We start from the raw sequence: 22,015 nt of genomic DNA, 5'->3' as shown, positions 1-22,015 counted from the left end.
AGATTAAAATGATATGAATAGAATACAGTGGATGGCATGTCTCCTTTTCATTCAGATCTCTAGTTTCTCAGTTTCTCAAGGTTTTCTTCCCAGCAGCAAACACTCGCCTCTTTCTATGTCTTTCCAGAAAAATAGATGTATGGTCGAACATCTCTTCCCTTATTTTTACACAAATCAAAAGCATTTAAAAACATTAATATGAATATATAGACACATGCTCAAGATTTTTTCTTATAAATGTAAAATAACTCAGTAGTTTGTGCTCATTTTTTTTTCAAGACTATTTTTTTTAGTTGCATCAAAATTGACTTAATACAGTCCCCTAAACCAGTGTGACTGAAAGTGCCAGTCTATGAAATAAGGAGACTAATAAAAATATAAATCAACATATTACCTTCTTGTTTGAGGCAGTCTTGCATTGTGCTTAGTTATGTAATTAACATAGATACTGGCACAGATTTCTCGTCTTACCACACAGTGGCTGTAAAACAGTTCCCAGGCTGAACCTAACCTGTTCTAGTACCATCCAGGTGTCAGGTTGCTCCCAGTCTTAAAATATTATAAGAAATATTTCAACGAACATCTTCGTATATATTACATATTTTATATACATTACAAATATATTTGTAGGATTAATTCTTAGAAATAAAAATACTGGTTCAATGGGTATGTTTATTAAAAATGTCAAAACTCTTAGTCAAAATGTGGAAGCAGCTATAGCAGTTTATACCCTGAAATATGTGATGGTGGCTATTTCTCCATATTCTTGCCAACACTGTGCTTTACCACACGTATTTCTTTTTTCAGCCATGCTCATAGCATGCAAAATTCCAGGGCCAGGTATCAAATCCATATCATAGCAGCTAAAATGCCTCTTCATTCTTAAATTTGAAGTATCTCCAATACAATTCATAATTCCACACTCGGATCCATAAGAGAAGCTTGCCACTCCCAGTTTATGAGCCTCATCCATGTCCTTTGAACCTTAATCTATTATTTTAATACCTCACTTTAAATGTGACATATAATGAAGACCCTAGAGGCATTTAAGAAAAAGTTGCAAGATGAGAGAGAGAAAAACAATGTGAGGAAGAAATGCTGAGGAAAAATCAAACTAAAAGAAAAAAGTTAACAATATACTATACTTTCAGGGGTAGATAAACAAAAATGAGATCTTGTAAAGTAAAAATAATCTGATAGGTAGAATTCTTGGAAATTAAAATTTTAAAGTCAATGGAGTTCCTACTGTGGTGCAGTAGGTTAATGATCTGGTTTGTCTCTATGGAGGTGCCAATTTGATTCCCCAGGCTGGGATCTTCCAGGAGCAGTGAGAGCCACTGAAAAAAGGTTTTTAAGAGTCCTGTCTTGGGTAGCCGTAACAAAGCTGCCTAGAATCCATGAGGATGCAGGTTTGATCCCTGGCCTTGCTCAGGGGGTTGAGGATTCAGCATTGCCATGAACTGTGTTGTAGGTTTGTAGATGTAGCTGTGGCTGTGGCTGACAGCTACATCTCTGATTCAACCCCTAGCCTTGGAAGTTCCATATGCCACAGGAGTAGTCCTAAAAAGACAAAAAAAAAAAAAAAATAGGAGTCAAAATTAATAAGAAAATAGTTGGTACAACCACTATGGAAAATGGTATGGAGGTACTTTAGAAAACTATACATAGAACTACCATATGACCCAGAAATCCCACTCTGGGGCATGTATCTGGACACAGCTTTCATTGAAAAAGACACATGCACCTGTATATTCATTGCAGCACTACTCACAATAGCCAAGACATGGAAACAATCTAAATGTCCACCAACAGATGATTGGATGAAGAAGATGTGGTATATATACACAAAAGAATAAAACTCAACCATAAAAAAGAACAAAATAACGTCATTTGCAGCAACATGGATGGAACTAGAGACTCTCATCCTGAGTGAAATAAATCAGAAAGAGAAAGACAAATACCATATTATATCACTTATATCTGGAATCTAATATATGGCACAAATGAACCTTTCCACAGAAAAGAAACTCCTTGTGTTTGCCAAGGAGGAGGGGGAAGGAATGGGATGGATTGGGAATTGGGGGTTAATAGATACAAACTATTGCATTTGGAATGGATAAGCAATAAGATCCTGCTGTGTAGCATTGGGAACTATATCTAGTCACTTATGATGGAACATGATAATGTGAGAAAAAAGAATGTATTGGAGTTCCCATCGTGGCTCAGTGGTTAACGAATCCAACTAGGAACCTTGAGGTTGTGGGTTCGATCCCTGCCCTTGCTCAGTGGGTTAATGATCCGGCATTGCTGTGAGCTGTGGTGTAGGTTGCAGATGTGGCTCAGATCCCACCTTGCTGTGGCTGTCTTAGGCTGGCAGCTACAGCTCCGATTCAACCCCTAGCCTGGGAACCTCCATGTGCCATGGGAGCAGCCCTAGAAAAGGCAAAAAGACAAAAAAAAAAAAAAAGAGTGTATACATGTATGTGTAACTGGGTCACCTTGCTGTACAGTAGAAAACTGACAGAACACTGTAAACCAGGTATAATAGAAAAAATAAAAATTATTATAAAATAAAAAAAGAAAAAATATAAGAAAATATATGTACTGGAAGTTAAAATGAATAGAAACTATTAGAAAATTGATTCAAATAATGAACAGATGAAAGAGCCTGGGTCATCAATCAGGAAGTTAGACAAATTCAATTATTAGGATTTATAGAAAAAGAAACCAGAGAAAATATAAGGGAAGGAATAATCAAGGAAATACAGGAGATTTTTCTAGAACTGACTGGCATTCAAATTGAAATTGTTCCTTGGCTATCCATGCAGAAAAGAGTCACATTGTTTTGAAATTTTGGAACTAGGAAAGAAATGATCTTATAAGCATCCAGAGAAAAGAAGAAAATGAACAAAGAGAAAGAAATCACATATAAAGTAACAGGAATAAGAACATCATTATGTTTCACAAAAGCAATATACTAGGAAGTGGATCAAACAAGAAATTGCAGCAATTTATGTCCAAGAGCCTTCTGCCTATGTTTCCCTCTAGGAGTTTTATAGTATCTGGCCTTACATTTAGGTCTTTTTGACTTTATTTTTGTATATGGTGTTAGAGAATGTCCTAATTTCATTCTTTTACAGGTAGCTGTCCAGTTTTCCCAGCACTATTTACTGAAGAGACTATCTTTCCTCCAGTGTATGTTCTTGCCTCCTTTGTCATAGATTAGTTAACCATAGATACATGGGTTTATTTCTGGGCTTCCTAGCCTGTTCCATTGATCTATATTTCTGTTTTTGTGCCAGTACCAAACTGTTTTGTAGTAAGGTCTGAAGTCAGGGAGCCTGATTTCTCAAGTTCCATTTCTTTCTTTTCAGTATTACTTTGGTTATTTTGTGTCTTTTGTAATTCCACACACATTTTAAAATATTTTGTTCTAGTTCTGTGAAAAATGTCCTTGGTACTTTGATAAGGATTGCATTGAATCTCTAGATTGCCTTGGATAGTATAATCATTTTAATAATATTGATTCTTCCATCTTGTCATCATTGTATCTTAGAGTTTTCCGAGTGCAGATCTTTTTTCTCCCTACTAGGTTTCTTCCTACATATTTTATTCTTTTTGATGTGATGGTAAATGGGATATTTTCCCTAATTTCTATTTCTGTTTTTCATAGTTAGTATATAGAAATGCAATAGACTTCTGTGTATTAGTTTTGTATCTTGTGACTTTACCAAATTAATTGATGAGCTCTAACAGTTTTCTGGCAGTGTCTTTAGAATTTTCTAGGTATATTATCATGTCATCTGCAAACAGGGATAATTTTAATTTTCCTTTCCAATTTGGATTCCTTTTATTCCTTTTTCTTCTCTGATTGCTATGGCTAAGAATTTCAAAACTATGTTGAATAGTAGTGGTGAGAACAGACATCCTTGTCTTGTTCTGATATTAGCAGGAATTCTTTCAGCTTTCTGCCACTGAGAATGATGTTAGCTCTTAGTTTGTCATATATGGCCTATATTGTGTTGATGTAGGCTCCCTCTATGCCCACATTCCAGGAAGTTTTTTTTTTTTAATCAGAAATTGGTGTATTTTGTCAAAGGCTTTTTTCTGCATCTATTGAGAGGATCATATGGTTTTTATTCTTCAGCTTGTTAATGTGTTGTATCACACTGATTGATTTGGGAGTGATCCTTCCTCTACAATTTTTTTGGAATAGTTTCATAAGGATAGGCGTTAGCTCTTCTCTAAATGTTTGATAGAAATCACCTGTGAAGACATTTGGCCCTGGACTTTTGTTTGTTGGAAGTTTTTAAATCAGTTTCAATTTCAGTATGTGAGCTTGCTCCGTTCATCTTTTCTATTTTGTCGTGGTTTAGTCTTGAAGGTTGTACTTTTCTAAGAATTTGTCCATTTCTTCTAGTTTGTTTATTGGCATATAGTTGCTTGAAGTATCTCATGATCCTTTGTATTTCTGTGGTGTCCATTGTAACTTCTCCTTTTTCATTTCTCATTTTATTGATTTGAGTCCTCTCTTTTTTTCTCGATGAGTCTGGCTAAAGTTTTATCAATTTTGTTGATCTTTTCAAAGAACAAGTTTTTAGTTTCATTTGTTTTCTTTGTTTCTGTTTCATTTGTTTCTGCTCTGATCTTTGTGATTTCTTTCCTTCTGTCTTGTTTCTTCTTCTCTCTCTAGTTGCTCTAAGTGTAGAGTTAGGCTGTTAATTTGAGAATTTTTTGTTTCTTGAGGTAGGCTAGTACTGTAATAAACTTCCCTCTTAGAACTGTTTTGCTGAATCCCATAGGTTTTGGATTATTGTGATTTGTTGTCATTTGCTTCTGGGTATTTTTATTTATTTAATAACAATGAATTTTATTACATTTATAGTTGTACAATGATCATCACAACCCAATTTTATAGCATTTTTGCCCCAACATGCAGTGCATCCCACCACACCCCAAAACGTCTCCTTTGGAAACCATAAGTTTTTCAAAGTCTGTGAGTCAGTATCTGTCTGCAAAGTGTAGATACCCAAAGGACACAAAGAAGCTCATTGTGTCCTTTTTAAGATTCCACATGTAAGTGATAGCATATGATGTTGGTGTCTAATTGTCTGACTAACTTCACTTAGCATGATAATTTCTAGGTCAAACCAATTTGCTGCAAATGCCATTATTCCTTTCCTTTTAATGGCTGAGTAAAATTCTACTGGGTATACGTACCACCTCCTTACCCACTCCTCTGTTGATGGACATTTAAATTGTTTCCATGTCTTGGCTATTGCATACAGTGGTGCAATGAACATTCGAGTACATATATCTTTCCAAGTCATGGTTGTCTCTGGATAGATACCCAATTAGTGGGATTACTGGATGAAATGATAGTTCTATGTTCAGTTTTCTGAGGCATCTCCATACTGTTTTCCACAGTGGTTGCACCAATTTACATTCCCACCAACAGAGTAATAGGATTCCCTTTTCTCCACACCCTCTCCAGCCTTTATTGTTTGTAGACTTTTTAATGCTGAACATTCTGGCTGGTGTAAGGTGGTACCTCATCATGGTTTTGATTTGCCTTTTTCTAATAATGAGCGATGTTGAACATCTTTTCATGTGTTTCTTTGGCTATCTGTATGTCTTCTTTGGAGAATTGTCTGTTTAGACATGTCCATTTTTTGATGGGGTTGTTTGTTTTTTTTTTGGTAGGAGGTGTTTATAAATTTTGGAGATGGGAGTTCCCGTCGTGGCGCAGTGGTTAACGAATCCGACTAGGAACCATGAGGTTGCGGGTTCGGTCCCTGCCCTTGCTCAGTGGGTTAACGATCTGGCGTTGCCGTGAGCTGTGGTATAGGTTGCAGACGCGGCTCGGATCCTGCGTTGCTGTGGCTCTGGCGTAGGCTGGCAGCTACAGCTCCGATTCAACCCCTAGCCTGGGAACCTCCATATGCCGTGGGAGCGGCCCAAGAAATAGCAACAACAACAGCAAAAGACAAAAAGACAAAAGACAAAAAAAAAAAAATTTTGGAGATGAATCCCTTGTCAGTTGTTTCATTTGCAAATATTTTCTCCCATTCTGTGGGTTGTCTTTTCATTTTGTTTAGGGTTTTCTTTGCTTTGCAGAAAACTTTAAGTTTAGTTAAGCCCTATTTGTTTATTTTTGTTTTTATCATCATTACTCTAGGAGGTAGATCTGAGAAGATATTGCTGTGGTTTATGTAAGAGAGTTTTCAGTCTATGTTTTCCTCTAAGAGTTTTATAGTGTCTGGTCTTATATCTAGGTCTTTAATCCATTTTGAGTTTATTTTTGTGTATGGTGTTAGGGAGTGTTCTAGTTTCATTCTTTTCCATGTGGCTGTCCAATTTTCCCAGCACCACTTATTGAAGGGAGTGTCTTTTCTCCATAGTATATTCTTGCCTCCTTTGTCATCAAGTAGTTGGCTGTAGGTGCATGGGTTTAATTCTGTGCTTTTATCCTGTTCCACTAATCTATATTTGTGTCTTTGTATTGGTACCATACTGTATTTTTTTGGCCTTTGTTTTTAATTACTTAATGAATTTTATTACATTTATAGGTGTACGACAATCACCACAACCAAATTTTACATCATTTCCATCCCAAACCCTCAGTGCATCCCCCCACTCCCCAACCTGTCTCATTTGGAAAGCAGAAGTTTTTCAAAGTCTGTGAGTCAGTATCTGTTCTGCAAAAAAGATCAATGTGTCCTTTTTAATTTTATTTATTTATTTATTTTTAATTTTAATTTTTATTGAAGTATAGTTGATGTACAATATTATATAAATTACAGGTACACAATATAGTGATCCACAATTTTTAAAGGTTATACTCCATTTATACTTATAAAATCTTCCCTGTGCGTGGACTATGTCCTTGTAGCTTTTTTAATATGTAACAGTTTCTATCTCTTTATCTGCAACCCCTATGTTGCTCCTCCCTTTTTTTTCCCTCTCACTGTGGTAACCACTAATTTATTTTCTGTATCTGTGAGTCTGCTTTTTGTTGTTGTTGTTATATTCACTAGTTTTTTGTAATTTGTTAGATTCCACATATAAGTGATTTCATACAGTATTTTTCTTTTCTGTCTGACTTATTTCCCTTAGCGTATTACCCTCCAAGTCCATCCATGTCATTGCAAATGGCAACATTTCATTCTTTTACATGGTTGAGTAATATTCTATTCTATATATATATATATATATATATATATACACCACATCTACTTTATCCATTCATCTATTGATGGACACTTAGGTTGCTTCCATATCTATCTTGGCATTTGTAAGTAATACTGCTATAAGCATGGTGCATGTATTTTTTTGAATTAGTGTTTTTTGTTTTATTTTGTCTTTCTTTTGTTTCTCAGATGTATACATTTCCAATTCCATTTCTGGGAATGTGTCCATTTTTTAGATTCCACATGTAAGTGATAGCATTTGAGGTTGGTGTCTCATTGTATGGCTGACTTCACTTAGCATGATAATTTTTTTTTTTTTTGTCTTTTTGTTGTTGTTGCTATTTCTTGGGCCGCTCCCGCGGCATATGGAGATTCCCAGGCTAGGGGTTGAATCGGAGCTGTAGCCACCGGCCTATGCCAGAGCCACAGCAACACAGGATCCGAGCCGCGTCTGCAACCTACACCACAGCTCACGGCAATGCCGGATCGTTAACCCACTGAGCAAGGGCAGGAACCGAACCCGCAACCTCATGGTTCCTAGTTGGATTCGTTAACCACTGCGCCACGACGGGAACTCCTTAGCATGATAATTTATAGGTCCATTCATGATGCTGCAAATGCCATTATTTTTTTCATTTTAATGGCTGAGTAATATTCATTGTGCATATATACCACATCTTCTGGATCCACTCCTCTGTTGATGGACATTTAGGTTGTTTCCATGTCTTAGCTATTGCACATAGTGCTGCAATGAACACTGGAGTACATGTGTCTTTGCAAGTCGTGGTTTTCTCTGGATATATGCCCTGGAGTGGAATTGCTGGATCAAATGGTATTTCTATGTTTAGTTTTCTGAGGCATCTCCATACTGTTTTCACAGTGGTTGCACCAACTTACAATCCCGCCAGCAGTATAATAGGGTTTCTTTTTCTCCACACACTCTCCAGCACTTATTGTTTGTAGACTCTTGCATGATGGCCATTCTGGCTGGTGTAAGGTGGGGTACCTCATAGTGGTTTTGATTTGCCTTTTTCTAATAATGAATGATGTTGAACATCTTTTCATGTGTTTTTTGGTTATCTGTATGTCTTCTTTGGAGAATTGCCTGTTTAGGTCTTCTTCCCCCCACCCCATTTTTGGCTTTTTGCCTTTTTTAGGGCTGCTCCCACAGCATATGGAGGTTCTCAGGCTAGGGGGTCTAATCAGAGTGTAGCTGCCGGCCTACACCAGAGCCACAGCAGCAATGGGATCAGAGCTGCATCTGCAGCCTGCACCACAGCTCACAGCAATGCTAGATGCTTAACCCACTGAGCAAGGCTGGGGATTGAACCCGCAATCTCATGGTTCCTAGTCAGATACGTTCACCACTGAGCCACGACAGGAACTCCTTCTGCCCATTTTCGATGTTTATTTTTATTTTTATTTTTTTGTCATTGAGTGGTAGAAGGTGTTCATAAATTTAATTAAATTTTAAGTCCCATTTGTTTATTTTGCTTTTATTGTCATTACTCTAAGAGGTGGATCTGAGAAGATGTTGCTGTTATTTATGTCGGAGTGTGTTTGGCCTATGCTTTCCTCTAAGAGTTTTAGAGTATCTGGTCTTATATTTGGGTCTTTAATCCATTTTGAGTTTATTTTTGTGTATGTTGTTAGGAAGGGAGATAATTTCATTGTTTTCCATGTGGCCATCCAGTTTTACCAGCACCACTTACTGAACAGGCTGTCCTTTCTCCACTCTATATTCTTGCCTCCTTTGTCATAGATTAGTTGACTGTAGGTGTGTGGGTTGAATTCTGGGCTTTCTTTCCTGTTGCACTGATCTATATTTCTGTCTTTGTGCCAGTACCATACAGTGTTGATGACTGTTGCTTTGTAGTATATTCTGAAGTCAGGGAGCCCGATTTTTCCAGCTCCATTTTTCTTTGGCTATTATGGGTCTTTTTGTGCTTCCAAACAAACTTTAAAATATTTTGTTTGAATTCTGTGAAAAATGTCCTTGGTAATTTGATAGGGATTGCACTGAATCTTTAGATTGCCTTGGGTAGTATATTCATTTTGATAATATCGACTCTTCCAAACCAGGAGCATGGTATGTCTTTCTATCTATTTTTGTCACCTTTGATTTCTTTCATCAGTGGCTTGTAGTTTTCAGAGTACAGGTCTTTTGTCTCTTTAGGTAGGTTTACTCCTAGGTATTTTATTATTTTGGATGTGATGGTAAATAGGATTGCTTCCCTAATTTCTCTTTCTGCTTTTTCATTGTTAGTGTATAGAAATGCCATCGATTTATGTGTATTAATTTTGTATCCTGCAACTTTGCCAAATTCCTGGATGAGCTCTACGAGTTTTCTGGTAGAGTCTTTAAGATTCTCTAGGTATAGTATCATGTCATCTGCAAATAGTGATAGTTCACTTCTTCTTTTCCCATCTGGATGCCTCTTATTTCTTTTACTTCTCTGATTGCTGTGGCTAGGACTTCTAAAACTATGTTGAAGTGTAGTGGTGAGAGCAGGCATCCTTGTCTTGTTCCTGATCTCGGTGGGAATTCTTTCAGCTTTTCACTGTTGAGAATGACGTTATCTCTGGATTTGCCATACATGGCCTTTATTAAGTTGAGGTAGGTTCCCTCTATGCCCACTTTCTGAAGGTTTTTTTTTTTTTAAATCAGAAATGGGTGTTGGATTTCATCAAAGGCTTTTCCCGCATCTATTGAGAGGATCACATGGTTTTGATTCTTCAGTTTGTTAATGTGGAATATCACACTGATGAATTTGTGGATACTGAAGAACACTTGCATCCCTGGGCTAAATCCCACTCGATAATGATATACAATCATTTTAATGGATTGTTGCTAGTATTTTGTTGAGGATTTTTGCATTGATTTTCATCAGTGATATTGGCCTGTGATTTTCTCTTTTTGTGGTATCTTTGTCTGGTTTTGGTATCTCAGTGATGGTGGCCTCATAGAATGAGTTTGGGAGTGTTCCTTCCTCTGCAATTTTTTGGAATAGTTTCAGAAGGAGAGGGGTTAGGTCTTTTCTAAATTTTTGGTAGTATTCTCCTGTGAAGCCATCTGTTCCTGGACTTTTGTTTGTTGGAAGTTTTTTGATCACAGTTTCAATTTCAGCACTTGTGATTGGTCCATTCATCTTATCTATTTCATCTTGATTTAGTCTTGGAAGATTGTGCTTTTCTAAGAATTTGTCCATTTCTTCTAGGTTTTCCATTATATTGGCATAGAGTTGCATGTATTAGTCTCTTATAACCCTTTGTATTTCTGTGATATCCGTTGTTACTTCTCCATTTTTATTTGTAATTTTATTGATTTGGGTCCTCTCTCTTTTTTTTTCCTGGTAAATCTGGCTAAGGATTTATCAATTTTGTTGATTTTCTCAAAGAACCATCTTTTGGTTTCATCGATCTTTTCTATGGTTTTCTTCATTTCTATTTCATTGATTTCTGCTCTGTTATTTATGATTTCTTTCCTTCTACTAACTTTAGGTCTTGTCTGTTCTTCTCTGTGCTTTAGATGTAAAGTTAGCTTGTTTATTTGAGCTTTTTCTTGTTTCCTGAGGTGGGCTTGTATTGCTCTAAACTTTCCTCTTAGAATGGCTTTTGCTGCATCCCATAGGTTTTGGAGTGTCGTATCTTTGTTGTCATTTGCTTCTAGGTATTTCTTAATTTCCTCTTTGATTTCTTCAGTGATCTACTGGTTGTTTAGTAGCATGTTGTTGAGTCTCCCTGTGTTTGTGTTTTTTGCAGTTTTTTCTTGTTGTTGATTTCTAGTCATATAGTGTTGTGGTCAGAAAAGATGCTTGATAAGATTTTAATTTTCTTTAAGTTTCCAAGGCTTGATTTGTAGCCCAGGATGTGAAAAATCTGAGAGAATATTCCATGTGCAGTTGAGAAAAATGTGTATTTTGTTGATTTTTGATGGAATGTCCTATAAATATCTTTTAAGTCCATCTGGTCTAATGCTTCATTCAGGGCCTGTGTTTCCTTATTGATTTTCTGTCTGGTTGATCTGTCCATTGCTGTAAGTGTGGTGTTAAAGTCCCCCACTATGATTGTGTTATTGTCGATTTCTCCTTTTAAGGTTTTTAGCAGTTGCCTTATATATTGTGGTGATCCTATGTTTACTGAGTAGATATTTAAAATTTTTATATCTTCTTCTTGGATTGATCCCTTGATCATTAGGTAGTGTGCTTCCTTGTTTCTTAAAGTATTCTTCATTTTAAAGTCTATTTTGTCTGATATGAGTATTGCTACTCCAGCTTTCTTTTGATTACCTTTTGCATGGAATGTTTTCTTCCATCCTCTCACTTTCAATTTGTATGTGTCCCCAGAAGTGAAGTGGGTCTCTTGAAGACAGCATATATGTGGGTGTTGTTTTTTATATCCATTCAGCCAGTCAGTGTCTTTTGGTTGAGGCGTTTAGTCCATTAATATTTAAGGTAATTATTGATATATATGTTCATATTGCCATTTTATTAATTGCTTTGATTTGTTTTTGTTGCTCTTTTTTCTTCCCTTCTCTTGTTCTCTCTTCTTGTGGTTTGATGACTATCTTTAGTGTTGTATTTGAGTTGACTTTTCTCATTTGTTTGCATATCAATTGTAGATTATTGGTTTGCAGTTATTCTGAAATTTTGATATGTCTATATATATATATATATATATATATATATGAGATTGTTTTAAGTTGTTGTTCTCTTAATTGCAATTTCATCTCCAGTGTCCTGAATTTGTACCCACCTCGTCTCATGATTTCTGATTTTGGTGGTATAATTGTGCATGGATAATTTCATATCTTTACTGTATAGATACATTTACTGGTGAGCCTTTTCATTTGCGGTATTTTTGTTTCCTGTTTCTGTCTTTTCTCTTCTGCTTAGAGAAATTCCTTTAGTATTTGTTGTAAAGCTGATTTAGTGTTGCTGAATTCTTTCAGCTTTTTCTTATCTGTGAAGGTTTTGATGTCTCCTTCAAATAGGAATGAGAGCTTTGCTGGGTAAAGTAATCTTGGTTGTAGGTTTTTTCCTTTCATCATGTTAAATATATCATGCCATTCCCTTCTGGCCTGAAGTGTTTCTGCTGAAAAATCTGCTGATAACCTTATTGAGGTTCCCTTGTATGTTATTTGTTTCTTTTCCCTAGCTGCTTTCAAGATTTTCTCTTTGTCTTTAATTTTGGTCATTTTGATTAATATGTGTCTTAGTGTGTTCTTCCTTGGGTTTATTTTATATGGTACTTGTTGTGTTTCCTGGATTTGAGTGGAAGCTTCCTTCCCCATTTTAGAGAAGTTTTCAGCTATTATCTCTTAGAATATTTTTTCTGTTCCTTTCTCTCTCTCTTCTTCTGGCACCCCTATAATACGGATATTGGTGCATTTAACATTATTTCAGAGTTCTCTGAGACTTTCTTCATTTGTTTTCAATCTTTTTTCTCTTTTCTGTTCTGCATCTGTAATTTCCACTAATCTGTCCTCCGCCTCACTTATTTGTTCTTCTGCCTCCTGTATTTGGCTGTTGGCTGCTTCTAACGATTTTTTTTTTATTTCAGTTACTATATTTTGCATCTCTTCTTGCTTAAGTTTTATATCCTGTATTTCTTTGCTCAGTGTTTCCTGTAAGTTATCCATCTTTCCCTCCGGTTTATTTCTGATGTCTTGCATCATCTTCAGCATCCACAGTCTAAAGTTTTTTTTCCTGGAGGCTGAGAATCTCCTGATCAGTTAACTCTTTTTCTGTTTTTTTTTTTTCTTTCTCCCTCATCTGAGTTATAGTTCTCTGTCTTTTCATTTTTATAGGTTTTGATGTGGTGGCCTTTTTATACACAATAGAGTTGTAGCCTTTCTTACTTCTGGTGTCTGCCCCCCTTGTGGCTGAAGTTGGTCTGGGGGTTTGCTCTTGGCTTCCTGATGGGAGCGGCTGATGCCTGCCCACTGGTAGGTGGAGCTGATTCCTATCCCTCTGGTGTGTGGGGCTTTGTCTTTTTGTGAGGTTAGAGGTAGCTGTGTGCCTGGGGGTCTTTAGGCAGCCTGTTTACTGGTGGGTGGGGCTGTAAAGCCCCCTGGATTGTTATTTGGCCTGTGGCTTCTCAGTGCTGATGGGTGGGACAAGATTTTCCCAAAATGGCCACCTCCAGAGAAACACATTCTGATGAATATTCCCAAGAGTTTTGCTTCCAATGCCCTTCCCCCACAACATGCCACATTCACCCCCTGTTTTCCCAGGAGATCCTCCAAGAACTGCAGTCAGGTCTGACTCAGATTCCTATGGAGACTGTGATCCAGTGCAGGTGAAAGTCTGTGTGCACCTTTCAAGAATGGGGTCTCGATTTCCCCCAGTCACATGGAGTTATTGCACACAACCCCACTCGCCTTCAATGCCAGATGCTGTGGGGGCTCTTTCTCTCAATGCCAGATCCCCAGGCATGGGGACTTGACGTGGTGCTCAGAACTCTCACTCCTGTAGGTGAGTCTCTGTGATACAGTTACTTTCCAGTCTGGGGGGCTTCCCACTTGTGAGATATGGGGTTTCTTATATCATGTAATCACCCCTCCAACCTCTTGTTGTGGCCTCCTCTTTGTCTTCTGTAGTAGGATATCTTTTTGAAAGTTTCCAGTCCAATCGGTTGAACATTGATCAGCATTTGGTTGTAATTTTTTTTTTTAGGAGAAAAGTTGAGCTCCAATCCTTCTATTCCACCATCTTAATCCCATCTCCTCTGGCAACACTGGATCTTTAACCCACTGAACAAGGCCAGGGATCTAACTGCATCCTCATGGATTCTGTAACTGGGATAGTTTCCTGTGGGGCTCCTAGGCACACAAGAATTTCTGTGTCCTCAATTTCTTGTTTTTTAGGAAATAGCCTCTGCCTCCATTACATTCCCTGAGTTCCAAAGGGCAATTCTAAAGGACTATTCTGGGAAGAGATGGGATGCAGAAACCAGGGAGAAACAGTCAAGGACAATTGTGCAGACTTTGGGCAGGGTCTAGCTTCCTCCTCAAGGAACATCCATAACAGTATATGATTCTTTCTGCAGAACTAATGCATTCTTCATTCAGGGGGAAGAATATGGACCACCAGAACCAGCCCTGGGGCCACTAAACACCAGCTTTGTAAGACAATGCCAGCTTGTCTCTACTCTAATCCTTATCTATGGCCCTATTTTCCCTCCCCAAACTTTAAAACAAGCTCCTAATCCCTTCCAAGGGGGAACAGTCTTTAAGGCATTAGCCTACTGTGGCCCCTTTTGCCTGGCAAAGCAATAAGGCTATCTTTTCCTCCTTCACCCAGAACTCTGTCTCTGCATTTCTGTTTGGTAATGGTGGACAGAGGCTGAGTTTTGGGAACAATACTAGTTGATTTCTTAACCCCATGAGCTGCAATAGGAACACCTAAGCATTTCTTTATTTTATAGCCTTTATCTCTAAGTATTTAGTTTTTTTTAAAAGACTATTTCATTTGCTCTTGTATTCAGGGACAAAATCTATGTATAGGTTAATCTCCTTTGTCTTATATTACCTTCTGTTGGCTTTAAAATTCTCTTAAACATTTTGTCCTTTCCTCTTTCTTTTTCTCAGTTTCTCAAGTGTGCTCTCCATGCTTGAATGACTTAGCAGATTATCTTTTCCTTTTCCTTTTTTTTTTTTTTACTGCTCTTGTGATAAGCTTCATTTCTGAAAGGCTTTCTACTTTCCATTTGACCTGAGTTTATCAGCTCATCATTTCATCTCCTTTTGTTCATGTTGCCCTCATTTTCTAACTCTTATGTACTCTTATGTGTCTTCTTCAGACTCTTTTTCATGCTAGACACTGCTTTTGGTAAATTATTTGATTTCATGTAGAACTAAGGGTTCATTCTAAAAAATATTTATTGAAGTATAGTTGATTTACAATATTTTGTTAGTTTCAGGTGTACAGCAAAGGGATTCAAATATATGTGTTTATATATATTCTTTATCAGATTGTTTTTCACTATAGGTTATTATAAAATATTGAATAAATCTTCTTATTTTATATATAGTAGTGTGTATCTGTTAAACATGTAATTTATCCCTCTCTCCCCCTTCCCTCTTTGGTAACCATAATTTTGTTTTCTATGTTGTGAGTCTGTTTCCATTTTGTAAGTAATTTTATTTGTATTTTTTTAGATTGCACATATAATATTGCACATATGATATCATATCATGTTAATCTTCCTCTGTTTGACTTACTTCACTAAGTATGATAATCCTTGGACCAATCCATATTATTGTAATATTTCATTCTTTTTTTTTTCTTTTGTCTTTTTAGGGTGGCACCTGTGACATATGGAGTTTCCCAGGCTACAGGTCTAATCGGAGACTACCCCATAGCTCATGGCAATGCTGGATCCTCAACCCACTGAGTGAGGCCAGGGGTCAAACCTGCAACCTCATGGTTCCCAGTCAGTTTCTTTTCTGCTGTGCCACAACAGGAACTCCCAATATTTCATTCTTTTTTAATGGCTGAATAATATTCCACTGTGTGTGTGTTTGTGTGTGTATACATATACCACATCTTCATCTATGCATCTGTTAATAGACACTTAAGTCACTTCCATGTCTTGGCTATTAATAGTGCTGGGGTGCATGTATATCTTCAATTTAGAGTTTTCATCTTTTCTGAATATTTGTCCAGAAATGGGATTTCTGGATCATATGGTAACTCTATTTGTAGTTTATTTTTTTTTCTTTTTGCCATTTCTTGGGTTGCCCCCATGGCATATGGAGGTTCCCAGGCTAGGGGTCCAATTGGAGCTGTAGACGCCAGCCTATGCCAGAGCCATAGCAATGCAGGATACAAGCTGCATCTGCAACCTACACCACAGCTCATGTCAACGCTGGATCCTTAATCCACTGAGTAAAGACAGGGATTGAACCCGCAACCTCATGGTTCCTAGTTGGATTCATTAACCACTGAGCCACGATGGGAACTCCTCTATTTATAGTTTTTAAAAGAACTTCCATACCATTTTCTATAGTGGCTGCACCAATTTCCATTCCCACCAACAGGGTAATAGGGTTTCCTTTTCTACACATGGTCTCCAGCATTGATTATTTCTAGGTTTTTTGATGATGCCATACTGACTGATTGTGGGGTAATATATCACTGTAGTTTTGATTTGCATTTTTTAAAAATAATGAGCCATGTTGATAATCTTTTCATGTGCCTGTTAGCCATCTGTTTGTCTTATTTGAAGAGAAATCTATTTTGGTCTTCTGTCCATTTTTTGATTTTTTTAAAATTTTCCCACTGTACAGCAAGGGGATCAAGTTATCCTTACATGTATACATTACAATTACATTTTTTTCCCCTACCCTTTGTTCTGTTGCAACATGACTATCTAGACAAAGTTCTCAATGCTACTCAGCAGGATCTGCTTGTAAATCTTGTGTCTGATAAAGGGAACCCTCAGCAGGATCTGCTTGTAAGTTGTGTCTGATAAAGGGAACCCTCCTGCACTGTTGGTGGGAATGTAAACTGGTACAGCCACTATGGAGAACAGTTTGGAGATACCTTAGAAATCTATACATAGAACTTCAATATGACCCCACAATCCCACTCTTGGGCATATATCTGGACAAAACTCTACGTAAAAGAGACACATGCACCCGCATGTTCATTGCAGCACTATTCACAATAGCCAGGACATGGAAACAACCCAAATGTCCATCAACAGATTGTTTTTTTTTGATATTGAGTTGTATAGCTATTTGAATATTTTGGAAACTAAGCTCTTGTTGATTGCATTGTTTGCAATATTTTCTCCCAGTTGGTAGGCTGTCTTTTCTTTTTTATTTTTTTTTAAATTTTTAAATTTTTTTTTGTCTTTTTGCCATTTCTTGGGCTGCTTTCATGGCACATGGAGGTTCCCAGTCTGGGGGTCGAATCAGAGCCTTAGCCACCAGCCTATGCCAGAGCCACAGCAACATGGGATTTGAGCCGCTTCGGCAACCTACACCACAGCTCACGGCAATGCTGGATCCTTAACCCATTGAGCAAGGCCAGGGATCGAACCCACAACCTCATGGTTCCTAGTCGGATTCGTTAACCACTGAGCCACGATGAGAACTCCTAGGCTGTCTTTTCATATTGTTTGTGGTTTCTTTTGCTATGCAAAAGCTTTTAAGTTTGATTAGGTCTTGTTTGTTTACCTTTTCTTTTATTTCTTTTTTCCTTGAGACACTGACCTAAGAAAAAATTGCTACAATGTATGTTAGAGCATATTTTGCCCATGTTCTCTACTGAGGGTTTTTATCACGTAATGTTTTATATTTTCTTTAAGCCACTTTGTGTTTATTTTTTTGTATGGTGTGAGGGAATGTTCTAACTTCATTGGTTTACATGCAGCTGTCCTGCTTTCCCAACACCACTTGCTGAAGAAATTCTTCCCTTTACAGTATATTCTGCCCTCCTTTTCCAAAATTAATTGACCATAGGCATGTGAGTTTATTTCTAGGATCTCTATTCTGGGAGAACTAGGGGTTCTTGTTGTATTAGCTTCCTGTGACTGCCATAACAAATTGCCACAAATTTATTGGCTTAAAACAATTTAAAAACCATAATTTTATGGTTCTGAAGGTCTGAAGTCAAATATGAGTCTCATTGGGCTAAAATTATGGTGTGGGAAAGGGTGCCATTCCTATATGGAGGCTTTAGGGGAGCATCTTCTATTTGGCCTTTGCCAATTTTTCAAGGTCTCTTCTTCCATGAATCCTCACATCAATCACTTTGAAATTTTTTACCTCCTTCCACTTTTAAGGAATCTCACGATTACATCAGTCCAGGCTGATGATCCAGGCTACCCCCCCCCCAATTTATTTATTTATTTACTATTTTATTTATTTATTTTTATTTATTTAAAAATTTTTTTTCCACTGTACAGCATGGGGACCAAGTTCCACATACATATATACATAATTTTTCCTCCCATTGTCATGTTGCAATGTAAGTATCTAGACATAGTTCTAAGTGCTACACAGCAGGTTCTCATTGTAAATCCATTCCAAGAGCAACAGTTTGCATCCGTTAACACTAAGCTCCTGATCCCTCCAACTCCCTCCCTCTCCGCCCTGGAGAAGCCACAAGTCTATTCTCCAAGTCCATGATTTTCTTTTCTGTGGAAAGGTTCATTTGTGCTGTATATTAGATACCAGATATGAGTGAAATCATATGGTATTTGTCTTTCTCTTTCTGACTTATTTCACTCAGGATGAGGGTCTCTAGGTCCATCCATGTTGTTGCAAAGGACATTATGTTGTTCTTTTTTATGGCTGAGTAGTATTCCATTGTGTATATATACCATATCTTCCTAATCCAATCATCTGTCGATGGACATTTGGGTTGTTTCCATCTCTTGACTATTGTGAAGAGAGCTGCAATGAACATGCGGGTGCATGTGTGTTTATTAAGGAAAGTTTTGTCTGGATACATTCCCAAGAGTGGGACTGCTGGGTTGTTTGGTAGTTCTATGTATAGTTTTCTAAAGTACCTCCATACTGTTCTCCATAGTGGCTGTACTAGCTTACATTCCTACCAACAGTTCAGGAGGGTTCCCTTTTCTCCATACCCTCTCCAGCATTTGTTATCTGTGGACTTATTAATGATGGCCATTCTGACTGGTTTGAGGTGGTATCTCATGGTAGTTTTGATTTGCATTTCTCTAATAATCAGGGAGGTTGAGCCTGTTTTCATGTGTTTACTGGCCATATGTATATCTTCCTTGGAGAACAGTCTATTCAGGTCTTTTGCCCATTTTTCCATTGGGTTGTTGGCTTTTTTGCTGTTGAGTTGTGTAAGTTGCTTGTATATTCTAGGGATTAAGCCCTTGTCAGTTGCATCATTTGAAACTATTTTCTCCCATTCTGTAAGTTGTCTTTTTGTTCTTCTTTTTCTAATTCGTTTAGGTGGAGGGTTAAGTTGTTAATTTGAGATCTTTCTTCTTTTTTGAGGAAGACCTGTATTACTATGAATTTCCCTCTAAGCCCTGCTTTTGCAGCATCCCATAGATTTTGAGCATTGTGCCTTCATTATCGTTTATCTCGAGGTATTTCTTAATTTTCTTCTTGATTTCCTCATTAACCTATGCGTTTTTAGTAGCATGTTGTTTAGTCTCCATGTAGTTGTTTTTTTTCTCATTTCTATTCCTGTGGTTGATTTCTAGTTTCATACCATTGTGGTCAGAGAAGATACTGGAAATAATTTCTTTTTTTTTTTTTGTCTTATTGTCTTTTTTAAGGCTGCACCCACAGCATATGGAGGTTCCCAGGCTAGGGGTCTAATCAGAGCCATAGCTGCTGGCCTATGCCAGAGCCACAGCAATGCCAGATCTGAGCTGCATCTGCAACCTACACCTCAGCTCATGGCAGTGCTTGATCCTTAACCCACTGAGCAAGGCCAGAGATTGAACCTGCAACCTCATGGTTCCTAGTTGGATTCGTTAACCACAGCACTATGATGGCAACTCCCCTGGAAATAATTTCTATGTTCCTAAATTTGTTGAGGTTATCTTTGTGCCCTAATATGTGATCAATTCTCGAGAATGTTCCATGCACACTTGAGAAGACTGTGTATTCTGTTTTTTTTTTGGATGTAGTATCCTGAAGATGTCAATTAAGTCTAACTTTTCTATTGTTTCCTTTAGGATCTCTGTTGCCTTATTGGTTTTCTGTCTGAGGATCTGTCCATTGATGTGAGTGGGGTGTTAAATTCTTCTACTATGATTGTATTCCCATTAATTTCTCCTTTTATGTCTGTTAATATTTGTTGTATGTATCTGGGTGCTCCTATGTTTGGGGCATATATGTTGACGATAGTAACATTCTCTCCTTGGATGGATCCCTTAATCATTAAATAGTGTCCTTCTTTGTCTTTTTTTATGGCCTTCATTTTAATGTCTATTTTGTCTGATATGAGTATTGCAACTCCTGCTTTCCTGTCATGTCTATTGACATGAAATATTTTTTCCCACTCCTTCGCTTTCAATCTATATGTATGTTTTGTCCTAAGGTGAGTTTCTTGTAAGCAGCAGATTGACGGTTTTTGCTTTGTATCCACTCAGCCACTCTGTGTCTTTTGACTGGAGCATTCAATCCATTGACATTTAAGGTGATAATGGATAGATGATTATTTATTGCCATTTTGAAACTTGTGTTCCAGTTGATTCTATAATTCTCCATTTTTCCTTTCTTTTTTTGGTTTGATGGTCTCCAATTATTTTCTGCTTGAGTGTTTTTCCTTTCATTTTTTGTGAATGTAATGTTTGGTTTTGATTTGTGCTTGCCCTAGTTTTTAAGTATGTTAACCCCTTCCTATAATTGTGTGTTTTAGCCTGATAATCCTGTAGGTTCAAACATTTCATTATCATAATAAAATTTAATGAAAGAAAAAAATTAAGAAAAGAATCTATTTATTTCCCTACTTCCCTTGCCCACCTTTTATGATTTTGATGTCTCTTTTGTTCTTTTTAATTTAATTTTATTTTGTTTTAAGCATCTTCATGATTAGATCTGTATGCTGGCTTATTTGAGTGACTGCTCTCTGGTTGTGGTTTCTTCCATCCTAGCTCTTCCTCCTCTCTCTCTCTCTCTCTTTTTTTTGATTTAGAGAAGCCCTTTCAATATTTCTTGTAGAATGTTTTTTGTAATGCTGTATTCTTTTAGCTTTTGTTTGTTGGAAAAAATTTTTATTTCCCCTTTTATTTTAAATGATATTCTTGCTGGATAGAGTATTCTAGGTTGCATATTTTTTCCTTTCAGTGCTTGAGATATCTCTTGCCTTTCCCTCCTGGCCTGTAGAGTTTATGTAGAGAAATCAGCTGATAGCCTTATGGGGGTTTCCCTTATAATTGACACTTTGCTTTTCTCTTGCTGCCTTCCCTCCCCAATGTAAATTTGCCTTATTAGAAAAGCTGATTGATTTGTCTGCTGCCTTATGCCCTTCTGTCATGTAAGGAAACATATTTACAACTTACAGGGATTAGTATGTAGACATGCTGGTAGGGGGTGCCTGCCATTACTGTGTCTGCCACCCTGATTTCTGCTTTCTTTGTGTCATGCTACCGTATTCAAGTGTTTGTTATTATCTTCTGTTTTCCAGATGCTTTTTCTTTTATTTTTTCCCTCCTGCATTATCTTTACATAGTTTCCATGATGGTTCTATTAAAAAACGATCAATTTTCTTTGAAATAATGTTGTTTTTCCTGGACGGCTCTTTTTGAAAAAGTAGTTGGAAGAAGAGCTAGCATAAGCCACCAAGGCTTCTGTGGCTATAGTGCATGGGTGTCTGTGAACTCGGTTGTGAAAAACACAAATCTCAATTTTCTCTAATTAATATAGGAAACAACAGCCCAGTAGTAGTCATAGACCATATACATTTGTCACCAGTAGAAATTAGAGATATTTTCACTCACTTTATAATTGTTACAGTTATGCTGAAATATCAGTTACCCTCATTATTACTTCCAAATTATACTAGTTATTGGATCTACTTTCATTAATTGATGCATAAATATCACAAATTAAGAAGTATTTTGGTACCTTCATGTTGATATGTCTCCTTTTGTAATATTATGTGCTTTGTGTATTTTAAAATAGTATTCTGAGAAGGGATCCATTCACATCAGCATGCTGCAGTGTGGGTGCAGCCTTCCTGCCTTTTGTCCTGTTCTCCTCTCTGCTGGGTGTGGTCCTCTTCTGAAAAACAGGAAGTCTCCTTGAGTCAGGTCAAAACTTGCATGTCATAGATTTTGGGTGATTTAGCTTGGACTTCTCCTCAGCTAACCAGCAAGAATCT

This window comes from Sus scrofa, chromosome 2 (assembly GCF_054392235.1).
Source record: "Sus scrofa isolate SSC_HxYL_T2T_F1_AM1 chromosome 2, Sscrofa_HxYL_maternal_Yorkshire_Landrace_v2.0, whole genome shotgun sequence".
In the NCBI taxonomy this organism is placed as follows: Eukaryota; Metazoa; Chordata; class Mammalia; order Artiodactyla; family Suidae; genus Sus; species Sus scrofa.
This window is presented reverse-complemented; position numbering follows the sequence as displayed.